The sequence below is a fragment of the Miscanthus floridulus genome, chromosome 7 (genome assembly GCF_019320115.1).
Source record: "Miscanthus floridulus cultivar M001 chromosome 7, ASM1932011v1, whole genome shotgun sequence".
Taxonomy (NCBI): domain Eukaryota; kingdom Viridiplantae; phylum Streptophyta; class Magnoliopsida; order Poales; family Poaceae; genus Miscanthus; species Miscanthus floridulus.
Genome location: NC_089586.1, coordinates 2,395,568 through 2,412,883, shown reverse-complemented (window position 1 = coordinate 2,412,883; position 17,316 = coordinate 2,395,568). Strand labels below are relative to the sequence as shown.

At 43.5% G+C, this 17,316-nt stretch overlaps 1 pseudogene; it reads right to left on the bottom strand.

Moving 5' to 3' along the window:
- Positions 1-5,747: 5,747 nt before the first annotated feature.
- LOC136462412 (serine/threonine protein phosphatase 2A 57 kDa regulatory subunit B' kappa isoform-like) lies at positions 5,748-14,885 on the bottom strand (annotated as a pseudogene).
- Positions 14,886-17,316: the final 2,431 nt, after the last annotated feature.

Sequence of the window (17,316 nt, the reverse complement as noted above, 5' to 3'; positions counted from 1 at the left end):
GCGTTAGGTGCATGTGACCAGATGCTTCACTATGTCAGGTCTTCTTCGCGCTCACTCAGTCGCTTATGTCACCGTTGGTCTTGAACAACCGAATGCACCCTCTACGCTTCAGGTCACATTTAGCTCCTGCGTTCGGTCAAGCAACAAACACACACCGAAGGCACCACCAAATTTTATAAATGATCGGACTCACTGACCAAACGTCAGGTCACACCGTGAGCTACGTTTGGTCACTGATTTTCAGTGAAAGTCAACTCTTTCACTTCACCAACTTCTCCACCCTTGCTCAAATATGCCAACCACCAAGTGTATCACTTTGTGCACGTGTGTTAGCATATTTTCACAAATATTTTTAAGGGTGTTAGCACTCCACTAGATCTAAATGCATATACAATGAGTTAGAATATCTAGTGGCACTTCGTGTGGGGGCATAACCCTAGGTACCCATGGCAATGGACATAGGCCGCACTGCTAGAGGAGGTCCAGCCCATAAGATCAAGGCCTATGGTGCTTGGGTTTGGTCGGTGTCGACAAAAGATGCTCGGTAGTCCTCCGAGGGGTATCCCACGAAGGTAGATTGATCGGTGGAGGTGCGCGTGAAAGGAACCGGTTAGTGACACAAGGCGTAGAGACAACGATTTAGATAGGTTTGGGCCATCCGATCGACGTAATACCCTACGTCATGTATCTTTGTTGTATTGTATTGAATATGAGGTGTATGTAGACCTATGTCGATGTCCGCTGGGGGACCCCTGCCTCTCCTTATATACTCTGGAGGGGTAGGGTTATAAGGAAAATATCCTATTTGGTACTATACAATATCTTGCGGTGCACGTCGACCAGTGCCGTGCACACCATGATCTTGTGGGCTGGGTCACCTTTGATGGTGTGTCCCATGTCTTGTCTTATGGATACCAGGGGCCATACCCCCACAGCTAGCCCTCGAGCCTGACAGTAGGTGACATAGTCACGTGGAGCTAGGGTTAGAAAGTAGAAGAAAGGCAGAAGACTAGCCGAACAGGCAACTAGTCCACGGGCGGAGCCCTAAATTGAAAAGCACACATTCATCGCAAGGTGAAGTGTGTCCACTTAGTCCCCGAGTCTACTAGAAGATGAAGAATGAATCTTGTAGCAGGGTCAAAGAAAAAGAAGTCTGAAAGCTTGTTGACGTCGTCTGACATGCGCGTATCAAGACCCTAGACGTGCTGCCCAAGATCAGCACCCTGATCTGAACAGCATGGAGCAGCTTGATAGCACACCGATGAGGCGTAGCAAGATCTGAGGAGTCCCTGGCGTAGCTAGCGACGTCCGAGCACCGAGGAGTCCCCGGCGTAGCTGGCGATGTCCGAGCACCAAGGAGTCCCCGATGTAGCCGACGACGTCCGAGCACCGAGGAGCCCTCGGCGTAGCTAGCAATGCCCGAGCACTAAGAAGTTCTCGGTCTAGCTGGCGATGTCTGAGCACCGAAGAGTCCCCGGCGTAGCTGGCGATGTCCGAGCACCGAGGAGTCCCCGACGTAGCTGGCAACGTCGAGCACCGAGGAGTTCATGGCATAGCTGGCGACGTTCGAGCACCGAGGAGTCCTCGGCGTAGCTAGTGACGTTCGAGCACTGAGGAGTACACGGTGTAGCTGGCGATGTCCACAAGGTGAAGTGGGCCCACTTAGTCCCCGAGCACGAAGAATCCAAGCGCCGAGGAGTAAACGGCGTAGCTGGCGATGAAGCATGAGCGACGAATAGTCTGGTCAATTGGTCAGCGACGAAGCGTGCATTGAGTAGAAGCGACTGGTGAACAGTCCAATCAACTAGTCGACGATGGAGTCCATGAACCAAGCGGTCCGATCAGTTGATCGGTGGAGAAGTCCGAGCACCAAGTGGTCCGATCACCTGGACGATGATCCTACAATACAAATATGTAGAACGGGTAGTACATGATGTAAAAATATATAAACTCTGAAGAAAAATCAGAAATAGAGATGAAATAGCGTATGCAGCTCGGTGATCAGTTGGTGTGAAGATGTATTTATATTTAATACAAACTGTCCGAACAGTTAGTGTGTAACTGAGTCTCTAGCCCTAGCTAGCCCATTAACCATAACACAGAGCGTGGAGCCCGTGTGCATGTAGAAAGAACAAAGCGTCGTTAAGGAGCCGCTGCCGACCACCCATAACGCAGAGGGCAGATGCTCGTGCACATGTAGGGAGGAGCCGGAGATAGGGTTGTCTCTGTGGATATCCGAGCATCAACATGACTGTTCGGGGGTTCAGAAAATCATTTGGAGAGTAAACATGGAGAAAAAAGCTCGAAGAAACATTATGGCGTTATACGAAGATCAGAGAATATTTAGGAAAATATTAAAGCGTGACTTAGCTTTAGACAAGATGTCTGGTCGGCGGCGTATGGCGTTATCTGGTCGACGACGCAGGTAGCTCGCTTAGCGGCTCGCCTGACGGCTGGAATGAAGTTGATCTTGTGTTGGAGTAGGACGGACGTAGTCGGAGCTTGGCAGTGTCAATCCGCGTACGAAGACGTGCGCTGTGGTTGTTGAAGGATGTTGATCTTGAGTTATGCCATCTGGTTCGCTAGGGATCAGCGCACACGAGTCCCACGGTGGGCGCCAACTGTCGACAAAAGATGCTTGACAGTCCTCTGAGGGGTATCCCACAAAGGTAGATTGATCGGTGGAGGTGCACGTGATAGGAACCGGATGGTGACACAAGGCGCAGAGATAGCGATTGAGACAGGTTCGGGCTGTCTAATTGACGTAATACCCTACGTCCTATGTCTTTGTTGTATTATATTGAATATGAGGTGTATACTCTGGAGGGGTAGGGTTACAAGGAAAGTATCCTATTTGGTACTATACAATATCTTACGATGCATGTCGACCAGTGCTGTGCACGCCTTGATCTTGTGGGCTATGCCACCTCTGATGGTGCAGCCCATGTCTTGTCTTATAGATATCGGGGGCCATACCCCCACAGCCGGCATGCACCGCAAGGCAATCAGAAGACATCTTGGCGATGAAGAAAGATCATATTCGGATATGATAGATATCGTATTTCTTATAAATACTTACCATATAGCCAAATAGATATAGACTTAAACCGACCTGTAACCCTACCCTCCAGACTATATAAGGCGGATAGGGACACCCTCAAATGCATCTCATATTCAATACAATTCACCAAAGACATAGGACGTATGGTATTATGTCGATTAGACGGCCTGAACCTGTCTAAATCGCTTGTCTCTGCGTCTGTGTCACCATCCGGCTCCTATTACGTGTACCTCCACCGATTCATCTACTAATGTGGGCATACCCCTCGGTAGACTACCGACCATATTTCATCGACAGTGGCGCGCTAGGTAGGGGCCGTGCGTGCTGATTCTGTGGCGAATCAGATGTGAATCTTTTCTTCAACCAACGTCGTCGGCAACTCAGCATTCGGCGACAACTCGATACTGGCACGCAGCGGATCACTTGCCTCGGCGAACGGCCGCACGTGTTGGAGTCCGACGCCTTGCCATGTGCCTCCAACAGACGCAACACACGACAACAAGATCAGAGTCAAGCAATCCAAGAAAGCTAATCAAGTCGCTTCCTAATTAAATATTGTTATTATACTTCCAGATATATCCGTTTGTCTGCATGATTTCTATTGGAAGCAACCCGATCGGATACGCAAGATCATTGCCGCGGATCATGACGACCAGCAATCAAGAAAGGTAGCCGGCAATAAAGCGATGTGGAGCGGTATTTCCACCGAAGATGCTGATCGGCCGTACAAGCGAATTGGAGTAGTTGAAGAGATATATAAGCACATATGCATCTAGATCTATACCATGCAGGCAACCTCACGTATCTCAGGCATGCAAGAAAGATCTTGGATTGTGCCCTTGCCTCGGTCGGACACGCTCAAGGACTTCGCCTCCCCATGCGGATTGACTCCATCAGGCTCCGATTACGTCCGTTCGCCTACGACTCCGCGTACCCGTCTGAGCTGTCAAATGTACCCATCCGAGCTGTCAAACGAACCGTCTGAGCCGTTAAGCGAGCCAACCGGACTACTCGTTTCGATCGTCTGCCGCGTCGCAACGATCGCCGCGAAGAACGGCGTTATAACGACCGCAACCGCCGCCATGACGACAGGCCAGAAAGCTCGAGGGCCGGGCAATTTCATCACCGCCGACCAGACGTTATGTCTAAAGATAAGTACCTTTTTATATATGAATATTTAATAAAGTTTTTGCCACGATGTTTCTTCATACTATTCTCTACATGATTATTCTCCAAACGACTTTTCTCCATGTATATCATCTTAAAGATGACATACGCTTTCACCTCAACGGCTCCCCGAACAGCCACGTTTACGCTTGTGCTCTCCAGAGATGGTCCTGTCTCTGGCTTCTCCCTACACGTGCACGAGCGCTTGCCCTCTGCGTTATGGGTGGTCGGCGGCGGCTCCTCGGTGATGCCTATATTCCTAAACATGCAAAGGAGCTAAACTATTTACGCCATGGAATGTGGGATAGCCGGGGCTGGGGGCTCAACCAAAAAAACTAATGGCTCAGGACAATTTATATTAAATATAAACATATCTCCAAAAAAAACTTAATGTTTTCAATATATTTAAGATATTCTTTATCAACTCGTCGACCAGCCGCATTCTCACTTGGGTTGGACGTGCCCGTTGTAGGACATGTCCTGCGTAGCCGGAGGGTTATACATCATCTGCCTGTGTTCTACCCTTCTACTTCTACTACCGGAGGAGACGAAGAGTTTACGAGATAATAGGAAGCTTTTATTGAAGCTGTATATGTGCCTGCAGCTCGGCTGAGTCTCTTGGAGCTCAGCTCAACTCAAGGCGGTCACGTGTCGCTCTCAGACAGCTACTTCCTGTCTTCCTCGGGTATGCAAGTATCAGTGCTACTACCTGATTGGCCCACGTGGATCAATAATCTCGTATCCGAAAGGATCATGCTGTACTAGTAGTTAATCTTGTTTGACAGCGTATGGTAGACACGTTAACGGATGTCTGGAGTAGCGCAATAAACAAGTGTTCATTAAGAGATGCGGTGGCATTCAACATCAGGTGAGAATTCACTCAGGATTCAGACAATATATATCATATAAAGAGGCATATACAGGGCACGAATTCATTTCTTACTTCTCCAGTTGTATATACGTATGAACTTATCCATATTAACGATGTACATACATTTTGAAGGCTCTCCAGTCTCCACAGCTGGATCCAAATAATTCTCAGAATATTAGGTAAGATCATGCAAACATGGATCCTACTTATAATACAAAATAGCAACCAGCAAGAGATGGATTGTGTATCAGCCAGCCTCAGCTGTTCTTGTTTCCTTCCCACCATACTCCATATTTGTCCACATAATACAATAAAAAATAAGCATAAGCTATTTGCCACGAAAACAACAAAAAGAAAAGCTGCAAACTTGTTACTTGTCATCCTCCCATGATGCACACTGTCCAGACTCCAGATATACAGAGCAGAGAGCAATCTGGTAGAATCAGACAAGATTCAGGCAAGAAGAAAACACATGCCCATTTCAAGAATACGCCATGCAAAATTCAAAATGTCCCTTTGTCCTCAAACCATCAACTATTAATTACAGACTTTGACAGGGGGTTATGCATACAGAAGGCAACAAAATGCCTTTGTGCATCCCCAGTGAAGCAAGCAACTTCATCTAGCTTAGCTACCAAGAGCACATTTTGTTGCAATCTCATATTCTCAAGTCACGGTAGGGGCTACAAGACGAGACGACGAAGGGGGCGCAGGAAAGCTCGCGTCTGCGGCGATCACCGGTTGGTGATACCCACGAGCAGCGCTCCGCTCCAGCTGCTCCCACATGAGCCTCCGCCGCTCCACGGTCGCAGCTCGCTAACCCTCTTCCTCTTGGAAGTTGTTCTGGCAGGCGAGAAGCAGCCTCTCATCCATTTCGCGGAACATTTTCCGCACGTTCATTGTTACATTGAGGACTGATTGGTTCCAGTGCCAGCGGGTGTTCCTCTCCAGAGCTGGGTATATAATCGGTAGGATCACTTGACGGTTTTGGGAGATCATATCGAATAGGTGCTCGTTGTTCCATAGGAACAAGGCTCTCTCTGCAACCTGCAAAAAGCATGCCAAAGAAAAGCAGTCCTTGAGTTTCAAATGCTAACTCCTTTACGCTTCCCCTTTGGTAGGGATTCACAGGGCTCCAGATTCACCTGACAAAAACACTTTTGCAATACTGTTCACAGGAGTATTTTCCTCTCTCCTCTTCTCCTCTTCTCAAAGAGCTGGTGGGAGCAGGTGAAGCCAGTTTTTTCAGCTCCACCGGCTCTATGAGAGGAGAGAGGAAAATAGCTCATATGAACAGTGTTTTGTCGGGTGGATCTTCAGCCGGTGGATCCCTACCAACAGGGGCGGATCCAATGGGGTGGGGGGGGGGGGGGCTCGAGCCCCCCCTACCCATACCGGACCAGTGGAACCCCTGTGGAGCCGTCATGAATTTTTAGGCAAAGTTCTATAGTGTAGGTGGGGCTGAAATTTAAGATCGAGCAACAGTCGGAGGTATATGTTATTCAGCCCCCTAAAATTTTTTTTGGATCCACAGCTGCCTACCAAAGGGGGCAATATGCATGTATTGTCGAACATGCAAGTGACATGAACAAAGACAGTACAATGCCAAATGTCAGCCTGTTCAGAACCCTCCATTTATGTATCTTATTTAATTGACGAAGACAGATGAATACAATATGCTGTACATATAAGGAAATAGGAGTACACAAAATTAGTGCACAAAATCCATAGACAGTACAGATTGAAAATCATAATTCTACCTAGCTGATTGTCAAGCCCCACAAAGTGCAAATGTCTACATCTTTGATTTATTGAGGAAATTCGAGTATTTACAAGAGCAGCAGATTTTTGACAATTGCCACACATTAACACCCCAAAGATTCCTATCATCTGCCTTTGGACCGTGGATTTATTCGTGACCTAAGATTTCTAGAGTACACTGAGACCAATATGAGGCAGAATTAGAGAACTGTCTGGCATTTCCTATTCTATGGTAAAAACAAATGGCCTGAAGCCTCATAAAGGAAAGTGGCCACCAACTAAACTTAAGCCAATAACATAAGTGTGTGGTCTCACTTTAGCCAACAAGAAAAGATTTTAACCACTGATGAAATTCTTATCATTAATTAGTAAGCACTATGTCATAAAGGCACAGGGGACCATGTAAAGGGACACTAATAAATCAGAAAAGCAAGGCGAAAAGGAAAGGGGTCAAACAGACTCTTCAATTAAAATAAGCGAAAGATTCATCTGGCAAACAACAGTGCAACTATTACTTGATTAAAAAAAATCTTAAATCTGTGTATGTAACCATTATTAGAGAAACTAATGATTACACGAGCATATATTCCTGTTAGTATTTTTTTTTACCAAGGCAACTGTTATGAGCACAAGACCAGAACAAAATATAAAGAGTGAATCTCACCTGAAAATGAGAGCTATTCAGGCAACTAGCAATCTTCCAAAATAAGGGAACCCTGCACTTCTGAAATTCAGCCATGTCAGTCAACTCCAGCACCTCCAACTCCCCCAAAAACATTATTTCCTTCTGACTATTTGTAACTAGCCAGTACTTTAACAGGCCTCTGATCACAGTCCCAGAAAGCTTTGGTTCCTTCTCAATAAATTGTGTGATGCAATATGTCAGCTGTGGCAGATACACTCCCACTGATTTCGGCTTATGAAGTGGTATCAACGCTTTCCATAAGAACAACTTATGTTCCTCCTTCAATGGCTTGGCAAACCCACTTATTACACTGCCAAAGACCTCCAACAGCTCGGCAATCCCATTGTGATGATCTGTCTCGAACACAAACCTATAGAAGATGTTGCTCACAGCCTTACGGATGAATGGTCGGTTTCCCATGAACTTGCCATATATCCTATGCAATATTGTCTTCAAGCAGTCCCTTTCTCTTGAGTCATCCGAATCAAACAGATCGAGCAGCTTGGAGACCAAAGGGCTATCCACATACTTCCACGGTAAATCACAGAAAAATCATAAAATAAAAAATCTAATTTTGTTGGACTCCATATGAGTAGATCTACACAGTAAACATATAATATGGTATACTTTAGTACAAAGCTTTTGTTGTAGCTTTAGATCTATGCTTTTCTGTAATTAAATGGAAGCTACAACTTCTATGGTTCAATTGTGGTGAAATTTTTATGGTGGACTAATTATTGCATACTTGAACTGTAGTAAAAATTTCATACTCATTGGATCATATATAACTTAGTTATATATTTATTTAGTTTTATGCTTGTTAAATCTATGCTTTATCTATAACTAAGTTATACAGTATGAAATTTTTACTATAATTCAAGCATACAATAATTAACCCACCATAAAAATTTCACCATAATTGGATCATAGAACGAAGTTGCAGCTATGAATTATTTCATTTAATTACAGAAAAAGCATAGATCTAAAGTTTCAGTAAAAACTTTGTACTAAAGTATGTCATATTATATGTTTACTGCGTAGATCTACTCATGTGAAGTCCAACAAAATTGGATTTTTTCATTTTATGTTTTTCTGTGATTTACTATGATTTTTCAAAGATTCAGTTGAAATAAATAAAAAGAAAATCCACCCTGAATAGTCCACCCTTAATAGTTAAGGGGGGTTATTTGACCGGTTTGGAAAGTTCAGGGGTAGAAAATTCGGTTTTATAGTTTGGGGGGTGAAGTAGTCCACCCTGAATAGTTAATGGGGTTATGTAGACTTTTTCCATTGATAAATGACTAGATGTGCAAACCTTTTATAAGTGAAAGATGATGTCCCTCAGTTTGAAGTCGATTGCCTTTTTTTTCTGTTAAGGACGCATCATGTCCACTCTTGAATAAGAGGTGTTTTGCATACCTTTATGTACGCTGGTGTGAATTAATATTTTTCCCTTTGCTTGCCTACTTTCTTCAGCCGAGGAGCTATGTCATTGATTCACTGGTAGAGAACCGAGCTTTATTCCCGGTGGGGAACCCCCTCTAGTCCCGGTTCCCCACCCGGGAGCAAGCATCCGGGACTAAAGGGAGGTCCTTTAGTCCCGGGTCAGGAACCGGGACTAAAGGATGACCTTTAGTCCCGGTGGGTAACATCAACCGGGACTAAAGGTGCCTCCTGACATGCCACGATGGCCGGCACCTTTAGTCCCGGTTGGTAATACGAACCGGGACTAAAGGATTTTTTCTTTTTTCTTTTCTTTTCATTTTTTTGTTTTCTTTTCAAAATAGGTTTTCGAAGTCGTATTGTACGATGCTAATTATACATTTATACGCGCATATAGTATGTTTCGGTTCAAGCACAATGAACATATTAAATCACACAATTCAAGCATAGAAATATATTTATATATATATATGCATGCATGCATCATATATATATTTACATGCATGCATGCATATGTGTATTTTACATTATATTATTTCATGTGCATATATTACAAAAGATTGCATTATAGTTGTTGTGACATAACAAGTTTCCTCTCATCCTCTAGCTTGGCTTCAATGGCAGTGTTGGGTCGAAGTAGAACTCGCCCTTGGAATCGATGACCTGCTCATTAAAAAATCCGGCTATAGACTCTTGAATTGCTTTGATTTGGTCTTGCCGTATGACCTTTTCCTCCAACCATCGAGTCTACAGGTTTGAATTAAAGGAAAATAAATTAATATATGTACATATATATATATATATATATAAAGACATAGTAACACAATCAATAATAATAATTAAATGAATATATAGTGTATTTTTAACGTACTTTGAGTCTCTCTGTAGGAGTTCTTTGGGAGAGCACCTTGATAAACTTGCAAACATAGTAACCACAGTAGTTGTTCCCCTGTTCCTGCCTCAGACACCACTTTACGAGAAAAAGATTTGTCATCCAATCTGGTGATCCGGTGAAAGCTATATGTTTAATTAATAAAGATGATGCGATTCAGGGGACTTACTTTCAAAGGGATTACATTCAGTGGCGCTTTGCATTTTTCCATGTGTTGCTTCTCAATAAAGGTTTTCCAAACACTGCCCAATAAAAAATTTGCCACGTCATCAGATATAGTTAATCATCATGTTTGTGTGTATATATAGTTGCTAGAGATCCCGAAATTACCTCTGGATAATATCTATCATATCTTGGTAGTCTTGTTGTGGTTTTCTCATCGAGTCATAGATTATCAAGTGACTTTTCACCAGATCGATGTCCATCAATATCCAGTGATTGCTGCATGTGTTTATAGGATATAACGCATAACACTCATTAATTAACTAGAATCAACATATGAGCCATTAAGGCTATGATCGACATGATTAACACTCACTTGAAGTTATAGGGAAAGAGTATATCCTTCTTGTGGCGTTGGTTCACTAAGAAGTTCATGATGTTACTCTCTGACTCAGACTTCCAATTAGTCATTGGAGTAATTGGGTCTTTGAATACTATATGGGGATCAACAAAACCAATTTCATTGCAGCCTTCCTTTCTGAGCTCTGTCATTGTAAATCTGCATATATATAGTACTTGTTAGGATAATTTATATGCATATACACACATATGATGAGTTTAATAATAGATCGAAAGAATTATTACTTACAGGCAATAGCAGCTAATGATAACTTTGTCCAGAGAGGTCAGGTGGCATAGTTGATGAAATTCTGCAAAGTCAACATACATAACATCATCGCCACGGAACCAATGTTCGTCTCTAATTCTGACACCAACGCAGAAGTCTCCACTGGTAGACGCCTGCATGTACCACTTGTTTAGCAGGTACATTTGCGTCCCCAGATCAGATAAGGCTTGAGGGTTGTATAGACTCTGGCCTAGTATAAATTTTTTCTTCCAAATATCAACCTCCGCCGCACTCTCAATGTTTCCATCACCAAACATCTGGTAAAGGTCGAGACCAGTCTCATCAAGAAATTCACCAAGGTGATCCAAATCGACATCCGGAGGTATGTTTGCCTGATGCATTAATCCTAAATTCGAACCATATTCATTACCAACAACTAGCGGGGGGATTGATTGGTGCGCTTGTTGTCCGAGTTGGGCAACTCCTTTCCCTGCCCGCTTCTTTTTCTGTGCCGCCTCAATTGACTTGGTGAGAGTGCGGTCATAGTCTGATAACGTTGATTTGGACGGCTTACGAGATTCCCGCTGTTGTTGCTGGTAAGAAGTCACCTTTTTTCTTAAAATATCCAGAGCTACGAAGAAGTACGGTTTCTCTGGGTTTCTCCTTGCTTCTTGATTCATTTTAAGTTTGTCATAGAATCTAGACATGTCTTTTTTATATGCATCAGTTCCTTCTTCCTTCTCTTCAGATATTATTTTGGGAATAGCCCTTGGTTTCACGGTGGCTTTCTTTGCAGGCGGGGACTGGTTCTTCGTTTGAGGGGCTGGCCTCTTGCTAGGCTTCTTGGTAGGCGGGGGCGGGGGAGGCGTTGGAGACCTCCTTGGAGGTGTTGGCAGCGGCGTTGGAGACCTCCTTGGAGGTGGCGACTGCGGCGTTGGAGACCTCCTTGGAGAGGGTGTGGATGCAGCCTCGTCTTCCAACACAATGTCATCGTACAGAGCACTATGATGATCTGGCGATTGAACAATTGGATTTAGGTTGGGGGAGGATCTGCTACAAAAAAAGGAATGACATATTATTATGAGCAGATTATTAATTATTTAAGCCAATACAAATTAATGATGTAGTGTTTTCATCCGCATGTACCTATGGTGAGGTAGTTCAGGAGGAGGTGGAGCCGACATCCCTGGAATGATGATGTAGCACTTACGCCATAGAATGAATGTCTTCTCCGCTTCTCCTAGAGTCTTCTCGCCATCACCTCCAGGAATGTCAAGAGGCAAATCACTAAAACCTTTTTCAGCTTTATCTACCGAGATGGTAGCATATCCTTCTTGGATTATATTCCCATGAATCCTTGGTGTCTTGGTTCGGTCGATAGGATTAACAAGACCGATAGCCACCTTGATTGTGGAATTCTCCTTCGGAATGTGTAGCTCACACGTTGTACAAGGTTCAGTGACGTCATCCACAGGGAAGCGCAGTCCTGTGTCCCCTTGATTTGGTATCTCCGTGGAAGCGCAGCTGCTTTTCAACTGAATAGATTGGCTAATGTTGATTCCTGGCTCTGATGCCTGCTTGCTTGCACTCACTGCTATTTGCACTTGTCTTTTGATTTCCTCCTGCATTCTCGCTTCAAGGTTTTTTTTTCCCGCTCCTGTGCTTCACGCACCGCTTCCTCCAACCTCTGGAGCCGGTGTGCCTCTTCTTCCTTCTTTCTCTGGCGACTTCTGTAGGAAGGTCTGTCCTGAGGGAATCCATGCTCCCACGAGACACTTCCTTTGCCTCTAGTTCGGCCACCATGTTCAATAGTCCCGATGGCGTATGTCAGCTCATCCTTCTCTCTGTTGGGCCTGAACGCACCACTAGCAGTAGCTCTCTGAGCATAATACAATCTTTCTGCTGCTTCTTGCAGTCTTGCGCCATAAACGCACTTCCCTGTCTCCTGGTCTAGTGTTCCCCCATGAGCGAAAAACCAATTCTTTGCACGTTCTCCCCACTCGAGTGATTCTGGTCTGATACCCTTGGCAAGAAGGTCTGCTTCCATTTTGTTCCACTTCTTAATGGCAGTCGGGTAGCCACCTGATCCCAAGGTATGGTGGTATGTCTTCTGTTGGGCATTACGTTGGTTCTTTATCACCCGACTCACACCCTCTTCCGAAGTCTTGTACTGTACAAACTCATCCCAATAGGGCCTCTGCTTTGAGATCGGACCTGGGACAGTAAAATCTGGTGCTATGTTCTTCTTGACATACGTCGTGTATAGGTGTTTCTTCCAAGTCTGAAACTGGGTGGCCATCTTCTTCATTGCCCAATCCCTAACTCGCTCCTTCAATTTATCACCATCTATTATATCATCATAATCATCTGTTTGTAGCGTGAAATGTACCAAGACATCATTCCAAATTAACGCCTTGTCACGATCAGAGACAAAACTGATATGAGGAGCATTGGTCTTCTTCTTCCATTCACGGGTACTAATCGGGAGCCGGTCCCGTACAAGGTAACCACAGTGGTGCACAAATTTCATTTTATTCGGCCCCCCCCCGGTTCTCCTGTATCCACATTGAACTCCGAGATGATGAAGCGACCCTCCAATGGCTTTTTGGGACCTCGAACATTTTTACTCTTCGTTGTAGTTGTTGATGTCGATCCAGAGGGCTACAAAACATAAACATTATTTTTAATGTCATGAGCACACATAAGACATATGATAATATATATATATATAGCTAATAATAAAAAATATATACTTGGCCAATATGTTGTTGCTCATTTTGTTCAAGAGCTAAGTACTGACTCCCGTCATCTACATCCTCTTGCATGTTATTTTTAGCACCATCATCGTCGGCAACTTGAGTGCCAGTGTTGATCAAATTCATCATCAACTCCTCCTCATCCATATTTCTCGGGTCGGCCATCTAGCTTCAAAAAACAAAACCAATATATAGTACGTTAAATCTTTGCTTATTACATGCGTAAAATCTACAAACAATATGCATTATTAAATCTTGCCCCTCGATCATGGACGCAATTCGCCACACTAGGACGAACTACGTCAGTACTAGGGCGAATTAGGGCACGAGAAAGGGCGGTGTGACAAGAGTGGCGGTGCTCCACTCCGCCGTATATATGTCTGTACACATGGGTGAACGAGGGCGGCGGTGCTCCGCCGTATACATAGAAACGCATGGACGAAATGCATATGAATACAAATGATGTATATATACATGTCGGCGCGGTGGCCGGTGTGCTGACGACGATGACGTGAGGCGGGCCGGCGTGCTGACGACGACGACGACGTGAGGCGGGCCGGGGCGGTGTCCGTGCGTGATGTTGTGATCCTATGTACCATGTGAACCATGTAGTCATTCATCATATGAGAAAATTCTATGTTAATAATGTAAGTATAAGTCATTATGAAATATAAGTATATGTGTCTTATTGCTCATATAACCATTACTATTTCCGAAATGATAAGAATTTATTTTCTTCTTCTACAGGCGATCTCTGATGCTATGATATAAAGTTTGAAGATAGTCTTCCCGGAAAAAAATATGTAATGCTCATATTACTTTAGCAACATTAATATATTATATCTGTATATTCAAAGTTCACAAATGAAGAAACATTGAAGTTTTCCTTCATTTGTCTGTAGCCATGCATGCAAGTCCAACAAAAACTGCTAACATCATCACATGTGATATTTTTGATAAACTAAAAAACGCTTAGTTTACAAACTGGGTATCAAAATTGAGTTCCTATTTGACCATTATATATCCTACAACAAATCCTTCAAAAAAAAGACCTTACATGAATATATTTGGATAAAATTTCGTTAACAAACATTGATCTATGAAGATAGAAAAAATTCTTCTATTGAAACTGCATCTTGAAATAATGGCATATCATATAGTGATGAATATATGGCGGTTGATGGGCTGGATCATTAGCGAATGGTTCGTAGCGTTGTTTCCAAATAATATATAGCGTGTTTATTATACAAGCCATGGATTTACATCGATCTAATTAATTTCTAAAGTAATTTCATTGGTGATCCTTAATTATACTTGTCATTTAGAGTTCCAAATATTCAAAACTTGCCTTAAGATATGTTTTTATTTAAAATCATTTAGAGTTCCAAATATTCATTTTTAGTTTCTAGATTTTGTGATTCAAAATTTGGAATTTTCAATCGACCTCGACCTTTGACATGGCTTACACCAAAGTTGTAGTTTTCGACATGATCTATAACTTGGTAGTGGAGGGCTCGGACGAATGTACAAAGAGATTGACGAATATATCACCTCGATCAAGCTCGGCAGTGTACGTACTAGAGGGCCTTGGGCCGGCGCGGTGGGGCAACGCGCGGTGGAGGGCCTCGGGCGCGGAGGAGGGCGCGGTGGAGGGCCACGGGCAAGCGTGGAGGAGGGGCACGGGCGCGCGCGGTGGAGGCCGCACGAGGAAGAAGACGGCGGCGCCGGTGTCACGGAAGGCGAACGGACGCGGCGCGAGGAAGAAGAGGGCGGCGGTGTTCGACGAGGAAGAAGACGAGCGGATCGATCTGCCAGGCGCTGGAGGTTATATAGCAGAGGAGAATTACTCCCGGTGCCAGCCACCAACCGGGAGTAAAAACCCTTTACTCCCGGTGCGTATTACCAACCGGGAGTAAAGGTGCCTTTACTCCCGGTGCGTGTTACCAACCGGGAGTAAAGGTATACCTTTACTCCCGGTTGGTAACACGCACCGGGAGTAAAGGCTTTTTTTTGGTGGGCCCCGAAACTGCAGCCCACCTTTACTTCCGGGTGGGCTTCCCACCCGGGAGTAAAGGTGGCCTGCAGTTTTGTTTCCCGCCTGTTTTAAGCAATAGTCTTGTTAAATACAATAGAAATGCAATAGTTTTTATTAAATACATAGTAAATTAAATAAAAGGCATAAAATTATTTTGTTAAAAATATGAATTTTATTTTTGTTTATTGCACATAGAAAAATCGATAACCTAACTTTTTTTATTTTTTTTAGAATTATAAAACATAATGTAACTAATATTTATTATTTCGTTAATGCAAAAATGTAGTGTTTAATTAAAATTATTAAAATTATTGATTTTGGACAGGAAATTTGTTTTCACATCATTTTAACGTTAATATTTTAATTTTTCATCACTCAGTATCCTAATTTACCTTTTTGAGAGAGAAATCCCACCAAATCAAACATTGATTTAATTTGAAACATGACATAATAAACATCTGAATTCACAATTATTACATAATATCTCAAACACACACTATATTAAATCACTATATCATCAAGTGGGCACAGCAGTGAACTTCTTCTTTACGTATGTCCCTTGGTTATGATCGCTTCGTAACCATGGAGTGTCCTCATCATTTACCAAGATGCTAGGGTCTTTGTTCACTTTGAAGGGCGGAATTCGGTCATCCTTTTCATATTCTTTTGACATGTCCGACTTGTCCTCAATTCCCACGATGACTCTTTTCCCTGAAAGTACTATGTGGCGCTTTGGCTCTTTGGTTGAGTCATTATCGTTTTTCCCTCTTTTTGGTTTGGTAGACATATCATTGACATAGAACACCTGATTCACATCCTTGGCAAGGACGAATGGTTCGTCTTTGTACCCAATATTACTAAGGTCTACTGTTGTCATTCCATACTCGTTGTCTACTGTTACCCCGCCTCCGATCACCTTGACCCATTGGCACTTGAACAATGGGATCTTCAAAGTAGGTGCATATTCTAGTTCCCATATTTCATCTATGCGTCCATAATATGTCTGCTTATTCCCATTCGGGTCTGTGGCATCTATGCGGACACCACTGTTTTGGTTGGTACTCCTTTTATCTTGGGCTACTGTGTAGAATATGTTCCCATTTATCTCGTACCCTTTGTATGTGACGATATGCCATGATGGTTGCATAGCCAATAAATACAGTTGCTCATGGATGCTCTCATCACCTTGACATTTTTTTCGCAACCAACCACCAAAAGTTTCCATGTGCTTATGCGTAATCCAAGCTTCAGTCTTCCCTGGAAACTCGGATCGTAAGAGATCCTTGTGTGTCTCAATATACGGATCTACCAAAGAGGAGTTCTGTAGAACTGTATAGTGCGCTTTATTGAAATAATCATCATCCGTACCAATATATGTTTTCCTCCCTAGTGTCCCCTTTCCGCTTAGTCTCCCCTCATGTCTCGATTCAGGAACACCAATCGAGTCAAGGTCGGGAATAAAGTCAACACAGAACTCAATGACCTCTTCTGTTCCATAGCCCTTGGCGATGCTTCCTTCTGGGCGAGCATGGTTGTGAACATATTTCTTCAGGACTCCCATGAATCTCTCTAAGGGGAACATGTTGTGTAGGAACACAGGACCGAGAGTGAAAATCTCCTTGACTAGGTGAACTAGGAGGTGTGTCATAATATCAAAGAAGGAAGGAGGGAACACTAACTCAAAGCTGACGAGACATTGAACCACATCATTCTGTAGTTTAGCTAGATCAGTTGGATCAATTGCCTTCTGAGAAATTGCATTGAGGAATGCACATAGCTTTACGGTGGCTAGACGTACATTTGGAGGTAGAATTCCTCTTAATGCAACTGGAAGTAATTGCGTCATGAGAACATG